Below are 15,642 nucleotides of genomic sequence, written 5' to 3'. Positions count from 1 at the left end.
AAATATTAATTAACTCGAATATTCATTATGAAAAACTTCTAATCAAAAAAATTTATAGAACCGAAATTTTATGATTTCTAGCCTATTAAAAAAAATTTATAATGCTATATAAAAATTTTGTTGTATTTTATTTTCAGTCTTATATATATTAATAGATTTTGTTATAATTTTGAAACACAAAATAAATTACGGCACGTTTTTCGTCAGAATACTTTATTTATGATACTAAGCGATACTATGGTACAAATTAATAAGTATGATTTTAACGTAAAATAATTTTAATTCATTTTAACATCTATTTTTGCCTTTAGTTATATATTTTCTAAATAATATGCTAAAAATGTTTATTTTATCTCTTTTTGAAATAAACAAGAAATGTTTTATATTTCTAGATTATATATATTGTTCTAATTTATGTGGTCTTAGAGAAACATAATTCGAGGTTTCAAATGTTGATTAATTCTGTTCATGTGTGAGTGATACCTAAAAGCTGTTGATTTATATATTTGATATTTTTATATTGCACAGCTCAATCTAAAAAGAAGCATAAGGTACTATAGATTCAAAAACTTATATCTATGTTTTTTGTGCATATGCAACACTGAAAATCAATAAAAAGGTTTAAGTCTTTTAGAAGATCTTTATTTGTATGGTAATACATAGTCTAAATTCTTTCGTATCTATATTTTTATATGAAATGAACATCTTAGTTCAATTAACACTTTAAATTTGATTTATTTATATATATTTTTATATTTTAACAAATATTAAATATTTTTTTTGAAAATTAATCGATGATCTGGTAAGTTAAATATTTTTTTTGTTAACAGATCATGATCTTGATAGATTTATATTACAAAAAAAATCGAAAATATAAAAAAGTCATAATATTGTAGCAATACATACGTTTAGATGCCCATTAAATTATATTTGTGAACAAAAAATTGATATAAGATGAAATATAAACATACACTCATAAATTACAAAAATAAATAGAGTCTCTATTTCACACATTAAAAATCAATAAAAATCTTACTTTCAAAGCATTAACATGCTACAAATTACGTCAAATTATACGGCAACAGCTAGATTGACTAAATTACGTCTTTAAATCCAGTTCAATTATTGTTATATAATTAAATTAAATGCTTGGAATAAGTTTATATTTATATAATTCACTTAAATGCTTAAAATAAGTATATATCCTTTTTTCCCTAACACCCTATTTAATTACCTAAATAATTGAACCATATAATAATTTCACAATAAAAATGCTATTACTTCATTGAAAAATGTACAAAATATAATTATATTGTCATTTTTTTGAGGTTTTATACGTGAGATATATATTTTTTTTCTACATGATCTTATTTAGAAATCAATTACCACCTGTTATGGTGGTCTAAACATCGCATATAACAAATTTTGTAATTATATTAGAATTTATACTGGCAATAGCATCTTAGAAACATTTATGAGATAAATATTACTTATTAGTTCGTATGCGTAATAATTTGTACAAACTTATATTGGAATGTTTTTTTATAATTTATATATACTAGTGTGGTTTAAAACTTGTATAATTAATGTTTTAGAAGTATTTTATATATACAAACTTATTAAATGTGTTTCGATCGTAAATTTCCGAACGTTTTTTAACCTCAAAAATACAATAGCTATAATGTTTCATTGCACTATATAATATACCATTTTGAATTTATTCAAGTTTAAAATTTAAATTCAAAAAAATTGATGGTGTGTGAATATATAATTTTTCTATAAAAATCAAAATTGTACTTATGTATGAGCCTCTTATTAAATCTAAATAGTGAATATTAAAATACATACTATTTTAAAAAAGAGAAAATAAAAATATGATTCTTCAATATAAAACATTGACAAAAATTAGTTTTTACTTCTGGTTTAATTTTATGTCTGACAAATTTTCTAATTAGGATAAGTTTTAAAAGTTCATCTGTGTATTTTTCGGATACATCTACCATAATGTAAAAAAATAGATCCTATTTTTCTTTTATTGCTAAAAATAATCTTTCAAATATAAGTATATTAAATGTAATAAACCGGGTTTTTTATGTGAATTTTTAGCTTTTATCAATTTATATCATTTATATGTATTAAAAAATATTATTTATGATCGGAAAAAATTAACTTTAAATTTATAAATCAATCTTAATTTTACCCGTTGATCTTTTACTATTTTTTGAAATTAAACTAAGGGATGTACATAAATACGCAATCTGAAACATATAGATCGATTCCGAATATGTTTTTAAAATTAGTTATACCATTTCTAATGCACATTATGCATGGAAATGACAGAAATTTCTTTTATACAAAAATTATGGGAAAATTAAAAACATAAATTTATGATAAATAAAATCTTAGATGTAAAGTTTGATAAATAAAATGAATGTGTAAGCAAAAATCCGCTCTATTTCATGTATAAATTCTTATAATGAAAATTATATTTGAAAAAAACGTAAACTTTTTTGATCTTTTTTGTGGCTTCAACTTTTAGTGCCTGAAAAGTCTAATCATGTATATAAAAACCATGTTCAAGTAAAAAAAGTCATTTTTCTCAAAAATTTTTAAATTGCATGTAGTACAACTATAAAAAAGACACAGTTTATAAAAATTGGTTTTACAAATATATAAAATCACGAAATATATTTATACCATCGTCGGAAAGAAAATAAAGGAAAATAAACTGCAGCGTATAATAGGAAAATTGTATGAGTAATTAAACCTTTATTATAAAAGTAACCTAAAAAGTATATTAATTACGATGATATTATGTAAATGGATTTCTTTGTATGCTAATTTTAATCCGTATGTGTAAATTTATCGATGATTTCACAATTAAAAAGATAGAAATAGCAGATTAAACCAAGATTTTTGAAACTCCAATTGAAAATAAGTACTAAAAGCTCTTATTTTTGTCTTTTGTTACAAACAATTTAGATTCAGTACAATTGGATCTAGCAGCAAATGTGAAAATTTGTTTGTTTAAGATGACAAAGTTATAAAACTTGATTTTAGAAAATAAAATATATGGCTATTTTCTTGCACCTTTTATATACACATGCGCGAAATGTATTTTAAACTTAGGTATGGTGTCAAAGTTATGTATATAAAATAATTTTTTTGGTTTAAAAATAAATGCATATAACTTAGTAAATTTAAAATATATAAAACGATCTTATAAGCAATTTTAAAGATGTTATGTGTTATTTTTAATTCTATAGCTACTACAAATTTTTAATAAAAATGATGTCAATATCAAATAAAAAACGATATTTGAGATTGAAATAGCATATAAATCACATATAAGCAGTAAAAGCACAAGTTTTAAATTACAGAAGGAATTTTTGTGCAAAGCATAAGATTTTTTATTACGTGTTTAATTTATACTTATATGCATATTCAATGCAAATTGTGTTTTAAATATTTTATAAATTATATAATATATAACATTCTATCTTACTACCATATGATATCATATAGCCTTGATCAGCTTTTTTATGTTTTTAGTACATATGGTGTTGCTTAATCTCATTGTAATAAAAATAACGCCTTTTTATATTGTTAAAGTAAAAACTGAGACAAGATTTTTAAATAAACAGGCTGTGGATTGGTAAGATATTGGTAGAATTTTCTTGAGAATATATAACTTATGTTTTTTCTGTGTTTATTGTAGACGGAACACCATATTAACGTATTTATTGACGCGAAGTAGTTTTTTGTGCATATTTTTTGATATAATAACAATTTTATAGATCAAAAAATACTTTCAACCCATAATTTCTATCATACGATATTTAATATGATTGAAAGTGCATTTATGTGACTTGGAATATGCAGATTTTTACAGAAAAGATTAAAAATGGATTGATCAATAATAATTTTTTTTTATACATTTTAAGCTTCCTTATTTACTTTAGGCAATCGAATTACTATAATCTAGATTCATATGATATTAGCATTGCAAAAATACACTAGAGATTTGAAAAATATTTGAAATGTATCAAGTGTTATTTATCTAACAAAAAATTTTCAAGATCGCTTGTTATGCAATATTCATCGCTACTGTGCAATGCAACAGCATAGTTATTTAACTGTTATTCGCTTAAATAGGCACTAAAAACTACATTTTTTGTTACTGAAAACAAAATAAAACTATATTTTAGCATCGTTATACAAATCATATTTGCATAGATAATTTTTTTTCAATTTACTTTTAGAAATGGTAAGATTGATTCACAAAAAAAAATTATATTTATTTTTTGCCACTATATCGATAAAATAAAAAGTCTGTAAAATGAAGATGATTTTAATTTACGAATAAATTTATCTGTCGTTGGTGTTATAGAATTCTTGAGAATTGGATCCCTAAGCAATTTATGTGCAGTAAAATTGTAAAATTCAAATTATAGTTGCTAAATTGTGGAATTATTATGTGAAATTTATATTTATATTCTTTGATTTTTCCACCTTTTATACTTTTTGCATCAAAAATTATCTATTATCGTATAATAAAAACCTCGACAAAATTATAATCGTTTTCTGATACAAAAAATAAAAAAAATAGCTATGATTTATAAAATTTTACAAGCCAAATGTAAATATATCATTCAAAAATTTAGAAACGTCTTTTTTGTACTCTTAGCTTAACTATATTTAGCCTTTTTTATAAGGATATGACGAAAATAACTAATGAAAAGAATTTATTTGCAATTTTATATTTTTTCTGGATTTAGAAAAGACTTATCCGATTAGTAGGTGAATACTATGTTTAGCAAATACCTGCACATTTTCAAATATAAAAATTTGTAATCTGTTTTTCTGTGCATCTATGTAAAACATTTTTTTAAACATAAAGAATCTTAGTTTTTTTAAAATAAATTACTTTAAAACAATGAAAAAAACAAGGATAGATTCTTATAGCGATATCCTTAGATGTATTTTCTGCATACTTTATTGATCATATTGGCTTGTTTGTGTTTCTAATAATATAAAAGATTGTAGTTTTTATTAATCGAATACTATGGATTATATATATTTTCTAATGATCTATTTGACATATTTTCTATTCAGACAATTTGTTTACTAGTACTATCAAAAACTATGATGTCATTTATAAGTTGTATGTTAACTTAAAAACCTGTGATTTTATTTACTATCATTAAAATTAAATGAAATTTAATTATCTTTAAATGATTCAATACATTATCAAATAAAATATGTATATTACTATTATAAACAAAACTTACAGGCGATTTTTTTCATTGATATTCTAAGCAATTTTTTATGTAAATTAGAATACATTTTAGCCTTGTAATTTAGTAACACATTATAATCATAAAAATATGCTCATTACAAAATTTTTTATAAGCAAATGTGTTGTATTATAGGAAGAAATATATAAAATATTCTCACGACTAAAAATATACAATATCTAGAAACTAATTTAGAAGTTTATAATTTCTAAGTCATTAAAGGTATTTTATTGCTTTCGCTGTATATATTTTTTTAGAACACCATTTAATCTTACTGTTAATATATAATACGATTTACAAACCTTTTTAAGAATTATACGATTTTTTTTATGGTTACATAGATCACCGTATTTTTTTATATAAATTCTTGATACTATGTACCAGATTATATAAAACTCTATAAAATCTTAATGATATACTATGCTCGCTATAGCTTTTAGACATCTGCTCATAATTCAAGTGGTATTTTTATAAGATTTATTTAAACTTATTCTAATATAATTGATTTAGATTATCAAAAATAATTAATGGATTCATTATGATAAAATGTACCCTTAATTATTTTCTATTTCTAATTGGTTTTTAGCATAATTTTTAATGTTAAGCGACACAGTAATCGCAAGTAAAATATAAAATGCAATTTCTAGTATTATTTGTATCAATTTATAGTTTTTGCAAATCAAAGATTGCTATGCATACGGTATTAGGATATCAGTGATTTGCTCGAATGAAAACACATCACAAGTCTAACTACAGAAAAATAGTACGTTTTATTATGTTTAAATCTGATCTGTTTTCTTAAGTGTAGGCTGGTCATTTTACAATTTTATCCATATTATATTATAAGTAACGACTATTATGGGCAAAACTCTTGATTTTTTCAGTTTCGCGTACTTAAATCTCTAAAAGCATACATAATTATAAATTTAAATATAAAATTAAGTACATTATAAGAGTTCTTCCTTTGCATCAATATTTTAAAAATCATATAATAGATGTTGTCTGAAATATGATAAATTTTGCAGAATAAACGAATATACATAAACTTATAATAGATAAAAAAAGATTTTTACAGTGTTGATTAGTTTACGAATTCATAATATACAGAAAATCGCAGCATTTTAAATTAAGCAGTACACAGGTCTTACTGATAATAATTTATAATGAGTGAGTAAAAACACAAAAGCGAGTAAGATTATCTAACACTTATCTATTTTCTAAACCTTAACATATATTTTGATATGTAGAAAACTATTTAGTATTTATATTATAATAAAAATTCGTAAAATTATATCAATTGACCGAAGCAGCATTTATTTTAAAAATATAAATTTACCAATGAGTTTGTGTTGTTTTATAACTAAGATATATGATTTTAATTATAATCTGCCTTGTAAATGATTTAATCCTATGTAATTATAAACTTGAAAACCTAAAGTGCACACATAAAGCATAAAATTGTTTTTTAAACACACTTACAGTGATTTCTGCTGAGTCAGAAAAGAAAATTTGTTCAAAAAACTAGTATTTTGATTTTTTATAGATTTCTTATTCCATATTGCATGTTTACTAACACAAATTTAAGGGTTTAAGTTTATATCTATAAACACACTAGGTTTTGCATATTAGTTATACGTTTAATGCGATTTACAAACATTCTAATGCTTATCTAAATTTATTTTGGGATATTTCTATATTTTAATCCATTTGAAAATTTTTAATCGTTATCAATCTGACCTCCGAACATTCTTATTTCATAAAAATAGAAATTGCGATAAAAAAGCATAGAAACTGTAATATGTAAAAAACACAACCTTAAATTATAAATTATATCAAGAAAGAGAATGTGGATATGTAGTTTAATATTAAGAAATTGAATTTCATTTCAAAAAAAATTCTTAGAAGTCGTCATTTAGTGTTTCATTATTTGGTTCTAATAAAAATGTATTTATTTTATATTTTAATCTGTTTATTGTGGTGACGGGATTATAAAAACTTGTTAAAGAGTGAATCGCTTAGCTTTGCCTTAATTGAAAATTGATGATGAAGAATTGGCAGTAATAAGCTAAAAATAAAGAAATTATTTGATCTATTAGAACGTTCTATTATGTGATTTAGTGTTTTTTTTCTGTTTGGAATAAAATCTTAAAATTTTTATTGTACTATATTGGATTTTGAGCAGTAGAAATAATAAAATTTTTATGCATTGGTAATAGACACAAAATTACAACCTATGTGGGAGATTAAGATTTTATAGCCGTCATACTAATATAATCTATAGTTTATTATATATAGAAAATTAGAATCAAGCTTTATATTTTTTTTATCATATAAGTGGGAATGTAAGATTATGATTCATTTAAAAAAATATTGCGTTCCAGCTATACATATTGTTTTAAAAAAATTTTAAAAATGAAAAAACCAATAAAAATTAATTTTTTTATTTAGGACCTATACAAAGCGTCTATGATAAAAAGTCTCGAGCGTTGCCTATTTAAATTTTATTTTTGTTCAACATATCTCATTTTGGAATCATAAAAAAATCTATATTAGGAAGTATAAATTTAGAAAAAATCGTCATTCAATTTTAAAGTAAAATATTTAATTTTTATCAATTTTTACTGTGGTCAATTACGCAAAATATTTCTTATCAAAAGCATAAAAAAAAAATACACTAAATTACAATAAAATTTGAAAAAGTCTAATTTTAGCATGATTATATATTCTAATTTGCTAATTATTAGGACAAAAGAAACCATTGAGATTTTATTCTGTTTAATAAAAATTTATAAATCTCTAACATCTTAAACATCATTGATGCTTTATTAATAGATTCTTGTGCACCACATCTAAAAACAAATAAAAATATCACATACAAAACACAAAACAGAGCACAAAATTTAAAAGAAAAAACATAAACTATGGTCATAAAAAAATACGATACACAATGTCAATATAACTACATCGATCAGCAGCTGTAATAGTCATGTTCATAAAAAAATTCGCTATGTATCAAATTAATAATTACGAAGAAGTCACTATATAAAATAGTAACTTCCTTTTATTGGTAAAGTGTGATAATCTGATGATATTTTTGTGTTGATAAAAAACAGATGAGTATATGGAAAATAACTGGTTTACGATCAATAAAGCCTAGAGTTATTGATATTTATCATAAGAATTTTGATCTTATCGAGCGAGTTGAATTTTTAACGAAATCTAAAACCTATTGATTTTTTTTGGGGTAATATACTTTACAGATTCGCATGTTGTTTTTGCAAAACTTTTGATTGCTCTATTTAAGAAATTTGATTAAAACTGCTTTCCACCATTCTATCTTTTAAAATCATCCTAGATTCACTTCTTTACTATAAAATCAATAGAACAAGTGTATTTCTTGATCCCTTTGTTTGTGCGTGATATGCCGCTTCAGTTTTGATTTCCAATTCCATATCATACAACGTATAGTATTTTGTGCCACCTCATCTCGAGTTTTGGCAATGAATATATAAAAGTCAATAATGATATTAATGAAAATTTTAATTCTATAGTACTTTATAAAATTAAATAAACCGTGATATAACAAAGATTATTATAAATATGTTTTATAAATTATATTAATTATAAAAACCATACTCGTTCTATATAGTAGAAACAAATATAGCTATCATTAAATTGAATTAATCCATTTTGAAATATGTTAGTAAACATTTCATATTCTCTTTACTAAAAATTTTTGAATATGTTTAATTTAATATATTCATATTTACCTTAATTAAAAAATATGCAAAAAAAAATCACGTATATCTTAGCTCCTGTCTAAAATCGAATTGTTTGATGCACAAAAATTTTATGCTTATGCTTAAATTTATTATATTTCTACTCGTGGTTTTATAATAATACAACACCCAAGCGGATGATATTTTTTAGTGTGATCATGATTAGAATTCAATATTAATTTAACCCTTTAATCTGTCTATTTGTAGTGTAGAATAATTAAATATTTGTTCTGCATCGAGGCTGTGTCTTTTTTTACATAAAAAACATAAAAATATCGTATTTACAAAAATAATATATATAAACAATATAATAATATTCTAGTATTCCTTTACATAATATTATTTAAAATTATACATTGCATTATAAGAACAAATTTCATAATTTTTATAAAAATTTATGCTGCTAAAAAATTTCAACCCCCTGAAAAGCATATTTCTGTGATTAAATATAACAGATACACGATAATTATTATATGTGTCATCTAAAAATTGCAATCCTTCTTTAACTATCAGCAGCTTTAAATGTTAATATGTATACTAAAGCTATCTGAAATACATAAGATGAATTTCATTGGGTAAAATATTAGCATTTATAATTGATATATATCTCTTGGAAAAAAATATAAAAAACTCGAATCCGTAGATCCGAAAAAATCAAGGTTTCTTTTTTTATAAAAAACTAATGGCTGTATAGACGTAAAAATTATATTTTTTGATGATAGAAATCTTATGCTAATTTTTTAATCACACCAATCAAAAATAAAAATTTTGGATTATCTTATGGTGTGCCACAAAATAGAATAAAAAACCTTTATCTGTTTGCTATACATCTACGCTATTTAATGTTTTGTATATAGTTTTAATAAAATCTTATATTAAATATAAATATTTACATATTCTGGAATAAACATTATATTTCTAATTATATTGAGTTTTAGTCATATTTTTAAATTACTTTTGTGCATCTTGGTATTATTGTATCTAAATGTTAAAGAAACAAATGGGATTTTCAATCCGCAATTATATTTCTATCTAATTTACATATATAAAATATCATCAGATTTCATAATAAATTTCTATAGAGGATTATTTAAAAGTGTTTTGCTGTTTAAAACGCTATATATTATATTTGTAATAACACAATGATTCAAGTTTAGCATATTACATTGAGCATATACAATGATTAATAATCTATTAAACAGTTCAACATACATATTTGAACGCTTCAATGAAAATCCAATCAAAATGCGCTTTAAAACTAAGCTTTATGCTTTAATTACTGATATTTGTATATTCATTTGCGAAGAGAAAATAATATTACATACAATCAAGTGTTTTGTTGCTCGTATTATTACTAATTCATTCTTCAAATTTTATAGATAAAAGTAACGGTATGTTTTTTAAACCTATATCGAAAATAAGGACTGGAAGAATATTTTTTATGTGTTGTCTCTGGAGTATTTATCCTTTAAATATTTTTGTTTATATTTATGCGAACTAGATTTATTGTGTCTTAATTGAATATAAATTTTGATTCGACATTTTATTTTTATAACTTGAAAATATAAATACTGTAAATCTTTTGAAAAGTTAAAAGAACATGCAATTTGATTTATATAAAATGCATTCTTAAATTAGCTATGCATAGTCTTTAGAATGAGTATTTGCTTGCTTGAGAAGTATCTTCATTGCATGTAATTCATACTCTTTTGAATTTCAAATATATATTTTGCCGATTATATAACAATACACTCTGAATTCGGTAAAAATTTATGATTTAATTTATCTATTTTTTTAATTTATACATAAACCGAAATACTTAAATCATGTTATATTATAATCATTAGTTACGAAAAAAAATTTACTCACATTGGAAGGCAATATTTTTGATCATCATAAACATAAACTCTTTTTCACGTAGAATATTCTTGAAATATACATATATTGTATATAATATAGCAATAAAATGCATGATCAAAAACATATTCGAGGGTTGATGATCGTTATTGGTTAGTATATTAGATATTAATAACCTTGATATTATAATATTGAAAAAAAAACCAGCCTGAAACTAATATAATTAACTAGACGAACCTATATAACTCAAATAGAAAAGGCAATTACACTTATCGAAATAGATCGTACATACTTTGAAAATTTTATATAATATGTAATACAAAGAACTTCAAGCGTATTCTTTACTTTTTAGTGCAATAAACTATGCATAAAATGCTAATTGGAAAAACTTCTTATACTAGGAAGATTGTCGACATAAACAATAAATTATTTTTTCTGCATACATGATGCAGCTTCAACAAAAAAGGTGCAATAATCATAAATATATGAGCTAAGTATTTCTTTTTTGTACTGGTGGTTGAGAATGGAATCCATATTTTTTTATGATTAGTTTATGGAAATATATAAAACACAAGGTTGTATTTTCACAGTAGAAATATCTTTTAGTGCATATAATCTAAAGCCATAGAGTATTTTTATAAACCATTCCATATTTTTATTTTTGTCTTTTTAGATTATATATACCATGTCGTAATTTACTATTTTTGTGGAAGATAAAATGTGGTTCAGAATATAGAAAAAGGGATATAACAAATATCGATTGTTAAATGTATATTATGACTGATGGGAAGTTCGGAAACATTTTTGAAAGAAAAAATTATAATTTACAATATATTTTAGTTCACATTCCTAACTTTCAACATTATCATTACAATAATTATTTAGATTTTTTTAAGATAAAGATAATCTTAAATATAATTTTTAATACTCCATAAATAATCTATATCATTGTTTGTGATTTATCGACTATTAGTATTTATTGTACATGACTGCACTCAAGCAAACTAAAATTATAATAGTAACATCAATATAATAATAGATTATTTTTCTTTTTATTTTCGGATTTAGTTTATTTTTATAAATTTTATCTCTTTATATGTGGTCAGTCCTTTGGAAATATTGCACAACTTTGCGACACATATTTTACCACCTTACCTGATCTATCTTCATCAACTGCTCTTCTTCTCACAAATTAAATGTATTGAATTTTCTTGTGAAGTGTGAAGTCTTGTGTGTATTCTTCTACTAATACCTGGATTTTTAACTCCATAACATATTTTTATATAAAATTGTAAAATTATAAACCAAGTCATTACATATGATAAAATTATTCTTGTTTTGAATTGAAGTAAACTAATTTATGATTTTGTATAAAAATAGTTTATATCGCAAATATATTACTTTAGTGATTATGACTTCAAAAAGTTGAAAAAAATAGTAAAAATAAATATTGATTTTTAGCTATGTTATAAAGATGAAACTAAGAAATTATGATCTAATAAAGATGTAAAACCATTTTAATTTGATACTATACCTAAAAGATGTTTAATTTAGCTGACATGAAGTTCTAATTTTTTAAGATATTTCAATAATTAGTGTGATTTGATCGCAAGTGAAGCAGTTGCGGCTTAAAGTAGCAAAATGACGACAAACACACGATATATACTACTCCAAAGATTGTATAAGAAAACGCTAATTTTTTATGTGCTGATAAAGGATGTATGCAAAAAAATTCTGATCATAGAGCAGCTTGATGTTTGCCTTGAACAAATGAATTTGCATAAAATTACATAAACATCTAAATAAATAAATGGAACTTTATTTTAACAACTAAACATATATAAGTAGTCTATATAAAGAACGAAAATACACATAAATCAATGGTGGCGTTACTTGCATAGCATGTTTAATTAGACGGTTGGTGTTTTAATAAATTATGAGTAAAATTAGTAAAAAAATGTCGGGCTTTAAATCTAATCCCATTATATGAAATCAAACTGTGAAATATTTTTAAATTGCATGTAGAAAATTTTACATGTGAGTAATAAGAAATAGAAACCTAAAATTTATGTTTACGTGTATGGATAAGTAGTTTTGAGTAATAATATGTCTTTTCTTATTATATAAATATCAAATCAACGAATAAAATTCAAATCGAATATTTTTTTACAGATTGCGTGTATATAATTCAATAACCGTTTTTAAGTATGTTTCCCCACGAAGAGATAATAAAAAGCCAGAGAATAACAAATAAAGATACAATATAATTCGATTGGTTTTCTTCAATATATAAGATATAAAATCAAATCTTTGCTATTTTAAAGGATTTAAAAAATAATTCACATTTTTATATATAAAAAAATATATGAGTTAATTCTATTAAGGCTACAAGTGATTATATTTTTATCGATGTTATAGCTACCTTTTTATGTTGATTTGGTTATTTGTGACGTAGTTAAGGCATTGGTAACATTTAGAATTTAATAATTCATTAGATGTCATGCCTCATATCAACACCAATAAACTAATTTTCTTCTCTCACATGAAATGTCTATAGAACCTAAGACAAAGGAATATATGATGCATTCATGATCTCTTATAAATGTTTCCGGCGATATTCTATATCTAAAATGTAAAGTTTACCTTTTAACTGCTAAAATAGTTTCTACTATTAAAATATTAATTTTTCGATAGTAATAATCTAAAAATATCATAATTTCTTGGCTGTCTTTGTAAACTTCAGAAATTTAAGCCATATACACATTACTGTCACTATATAGAATCAGGTAAAAAGTAAAGATACAATTTTGATATATATTATCTTTTTCTTAAAATCACTATAAGTTTTTAAAGTTGGGGAATAAAATAGAAATCTTATAGGTGAAAAAGAAATGATAAGACAAAATATAAATGTCAAGTCATGATTTGCAGTAATTCATTGACGTATATACGGAAAAAAAATTCTCAAATCTTAAACTATTTTATAAAATACATATAGATGAGACTTTAGAGATAATTGAATGCATCTAATTAAATAATTCCTAATTTAGACCAAAATGGTTAAATGAATTATTTAAAAAAACATGGATATATTTGATAATAAAAATACACAAAATCTTGGCCAAAGGTTTATTTTAGAAGTTTACATGGTTTTTTTTATTGGTTAGAGTTTTTCTTTTTATATGTTTAAATCTACTAAAATGTAGACAGTATGTGTGGAAAATTGAAAATTCCATATTGCATCTTTTGACACTCGACCTTGGTAAATCTTTCAAAGGCTTGCATATTTACTATAGATAAATATATCGATTAATTTATTTGTGTAAATATATAAAAAACTGAAAAAAATCAAAATTAATCAATCACAAACCTGCATAAATAGATCATTTATATTAATTAAATACTATATCAGCATGTTTTATAATACAAGAATTATATTTGCTATTAATTTTTCTTAAAAGATAAGATAAAAAAAACTTATTATGGCTATCATGATAAAATTTTATAATAATTTTTAAAACAACAAGAATAAAAACATTTTTTTTCAATACCTTTATATTTTAAGTGATCTGGAATAACAAAGCTCCAGATGCAATCTAAATATTTATTTATTCAATACATGAAATCATAAAGCATATAAGCTATATTTTTTTATCGCTCCAATGTTATTTTTGGCATCATCTAAAGGGAATCTAAAATTTAATTTTTCTTATACGGAAACTACGTATTGTCTGATTATCATAGAATTGGAATAGAATAATTAAATTTTAAATTATTTATATCTTTTTCTTCAACTATCGTGTTTTCTTGGCTGTCTTTTTTGCAATATTACGTTAAAGATAAAATTTTAGATTGTTTGATTTTTATATTAAGTGGTTTTTTTCTTAATTTTCTCTGTCTAACTACTTGTTTGATTTCAAAAGAGATAATATAATCAGATTTGACCGATTCATTTTTTGTATATTAAAGTTTTAATCTAAAATCGCTCAACAACTTGCATTAAATTTAGCGTACTTGTTACCTTTTCTCTATATTTAGGCTTAAAAAAATTTATAAAAACCTTATGATTTATAACATATGAACCTATAAAAATGATTTTAGATCTATTATGCGTAATATATATCCATAAAGATTTATTATTATTAACTTAATACTATACATCCTAATGACACAGTTTTAAATATTTTTAATGTGTTCTTATAATTTTAAATATTTTTGCTGGTGAAAAAAACTTGTCCGAACCTTTTATTTGCATTTATAATTACCTATTAAACAGGATAGTATAATTTCTTCTTATTATATTCTAAAATAATAGTTTTGTATGTACTTATCATTTGTGTTTGTAATTAGCGCATATGTTATAACATGTGACAGTGTGGTGACACGATATCATAGAAGGTACCTGAAGGAACTAGATGTCACGAACCAGGTTGAGGCATATATTCAAACTTTGGAATAGAGAAATCCCTTGAATTAATAGGTCTCGAAAGTGGGGAGAAGCATTGAAGAAGACTTTGGAGAGGAGAAGATAGCCGAAAGAATAAATACGCTGTGCGTACAGGGAATCAAGCAAGCTGTGCCTGAGAACAAAAACTAAAATTACGACTATAAATATGGCCCATAAATAAAAAATAATTATAAATAAATTAGAACCCATAACAAATGTCAATTCAAGAAGGACAATGATTATAGATACTTAAAGTGATATT

The sequence above is a fragment of the Rhyacophila brunnea genome, unplaced genomic scaffold (genome assembly GCF_057557595.1).
Source record: "Rhyacophila brunnea isolate RB1 unplaced genomic scaffold, BYU_Rbru_1.0 scaffold_90, whole genome shotgun sequence".
In the NCBI taxonomy this organism is placed as follows: Eukaryota; Metazoa; Arthropoda; class Insecta; order Trichoptera; family Rhyacophilidae; genus Rhyacophila; species Rhyacophila brunnea.
This window is presented reverse-complemented; position numbering follows the sequence as displayed.